This window comes from Pelophylax lessonae, assembly GCF_965119305.1.
Source record: "Pelophylax lessonae genome assembly, chromosome: 4".
Classification (NCBI taxonomy): Eukaryota; Metazoa; Chordata; class Amphibia; order Anura; family Ranidae; genus Pelophylax; species Pelophylax lessonae.
In genome coordinates this window covers 595,638,134-595,641,103 of record NC_138771.1, presented here as the reverse complement: position 1 = coordinate 595,641,103, position 2,970 = coordinate 595,638,134, and positions in this window count along the sequence as shown.

Below are 2,970 nucleotides of genomic sequence, written 5' to 3'. Positions count from 1 at the left end.
CCCAAAGTAGTACAGGACCCTTTTTCTAAGTCGGAGCGACTTGTGTCGCTCCTATTAGAATGGGTCCTGTACTATTCAATGGACCGCGGCCGAGCGCGATTTGTCAGGCTGACAAGTCGCCTGACAAGTCGCGCTAGTCTGAATGGGCTCTTACTCTTTGTGTTTTTGTTTGATTTCATTTTCTAAGAATTGTGTACTTAAAGTGAATGTAAACGATTAGGCCCCTTTCACACACTCCGTCCCTCAGACGGAGTCCGTTTTTCTCGGCGGGGATCGATCCGCCAATCCCCCAGCTGAGCAGGAGGATGACAGCTCTGTCTCTGCGCTGTGTGCGGAGACACAGCTGTCAGTTCCCCATGCATCTCTATGGGGAAAATCGGATGGGAACGGACCGTCGGTCCATTCTCATCCGATCCCATCCGCTGGACAGATGGAAAATAGGGTTTCCATCCATCCAGATCTGAGGGATCGGATCTGATGTCAGCGGACATGTCTCCGCTGACATCGGATGCCCCATAGGGATGCATGGGGGGACCGTTCAGATCCGCCAAAAAAACCAGACAGGCGGATCTGAACGGCCCGCCTGTGTGAAAGAGCCCTTACATTGTAAAGCAATCCATTAAGTTCAAAATAGAAATGAAAGGCAAAACATTTTTGTAAAAACTGTAAAAATACCTGTAGCGGAATGGACACTGAGAGTGTGGTTTGTGTTGAAAGAGTGAGGGACTATTTCACTTGGGACCATAATATTTCTGAGCAGTGTCCTTCAGGAGATGTGTGGGGATGTATTGCAGATTGCTAGAATATGGCAGAAGTGTTTCATAGACCCATTCTAGTGGGGTGGGGTTTTTTATTGTTGAATACCTGCATTCCATTGTCCTATTGATCCTGTCTGGCTAGAGTAAGGTTATTATGGGATGTGTATGTTTGTGTGGAATGGCTTGAAGAGGGAGGGGTTTTGCCAGAGTGTAGATCTCTTGTGTTTTCAATAAACAATTAATTCCAGTTGACTCCCAGAACTGTGTGTCGTCCAGTTACTGGGGGGGTAATTTTGCCTTGGATATCTTAGTATTTCCTCAGCTCCAAGGATTATACAGCAGAGATACCTAGGCTGGGTATTGGAGCTCCGTTACTTTTTGGAGCTCCTTTTTTCCCTTTTTAGGCTTCATGCACACTAGCGTTTTTCTAAGCTCATAGAAGCTGTTAATTTTTTTTTCTGCTCCTAGAAACTAAATAGTGCTATCCCATGTGTCCATGCACACTATTTTAGGTTATTGGCATTTTTTGAGCTTCAGCATCTAGGAACAGAAAAAGAATAGTTTTTATAGAGTTTTTTGGAGCGTTTTTCGAGCAGAAAAAAAAACAAAAACGCTGAATTCTCCTAAACGCTCCTAAATGCTACTACAGCTTTTTTTCTTTATTTCTTCATGTACTGCAAAAATGCTATAAAATTGCTAAATGCTCCTAAAAACTTCTAAATGCTTCTAAAAGCTACTAAAATGCTACTAGAAGCTGGCACAAAAATGCTATTATCAGCATTTTTCATACAACGTTTTTTTCTAGTTTTTTTTTGAGCTTATGAAAAATGCTAGAGTGCATTAAGCCTTATAAGTGATCACATTCCTTCTGTTCTCAGCTGCATAAGAGCTGGGGGGAGGAGAATCAGCAGCACACTGGCTGTGCAGCGGGGCATGTCAGAGCAAATCTGATCATTGGAGGAGAACAGGTTGAATTCCCAGCATAGTTAGAGAACTGACTACGGTGTGCTCTCCTGCTTAGTGTGGTCAGTTTGTAATAGGAAAGCAGAGGGACTGGCAGGAACACCAGGGATTTCACACAAAGGAAGCAATACAAAAAGAACAGGATACTTTCTCATACAAGTACACGGTACAGCAGGCACATATCAGGAATATGAAATGTTGGGGAAATAAACGCTTTAATAGCTGGTTGAAAGTATGCTATTGTGCCTTGCGTACCATGAGATTGGCATTATTTGTACTATGCAAAGCATAATTTATTTTTCTCTGTATTCCAAAGGCTATTTTTTTTTTTCCAAAAATGTGACCAGTAGCAGAGGACTAGAAGCTACCACTGTTTCCCTGCAGACAGGCTGGGAAAGAGCTGGGTCATGTGACAGCTGTATAATGATTAAGAAAAACAATACTTAACCACTTTACCACTAAGCCTATTTTTGACATTTTTTGTTCACAAGTTAAAACCAGTATTTTTTGCTAGAAAACTACTTAAAACCCCCAAACATTATATATATTTTTTTAGCAAAGACTCTGGAGAATAAAATGTCGGTCATTGCAAAATTTTTTGTCACGCGGTATTTGCGCAGCGGTCTTTAAAACGCCATTTTTTTGGAAAAAATTAGAAAAATCACATTTCACTGCATTTAAAAAATACTAAACAGTAAAGTTAGCCCATTTTTTTTGTATATTGTGAAAGATGATGTCACGCCGAGTAAATAGATACCCAACATGTTACGGTTTAAAATTGCGCCCCCCCGTAGGATGGCGACAAACTACGGTCAATAGAGATCTCAATCTGCGACGCTTAAAATTTATTTAACGGTTACCAGTTTAGAGTTAGAGTGTAGCTCTTTTTTTTTTAAATTATTGCCCACGCTCTGGCGATCGCGGCGATACCTCACATGTGTGATTTGAACAGCGATTTCATTCGCGGCTCGACTTGCGTATACGTTTTTTTTTGTGCGCGAGCTAACGGTGACGGGGGCGGCTAAATTAATTTTTTTTTTTTTCCTATTTATTTTTTCTTTTTTTTTAACTTTATTACAGGTTTTTTTTAAAAAAAAAAATCTGATCACTTTTATTGCTGTCACAAGCAATGTAAACATCCCTTGTGACACCAATATGCAGTGACAGGTACTCTTTATGGAGGGATCGAGGGTCTAAAAGACCCTAGACCCCTCCACTACACTTCCCTGTATGCAAAACGCCGAAAACG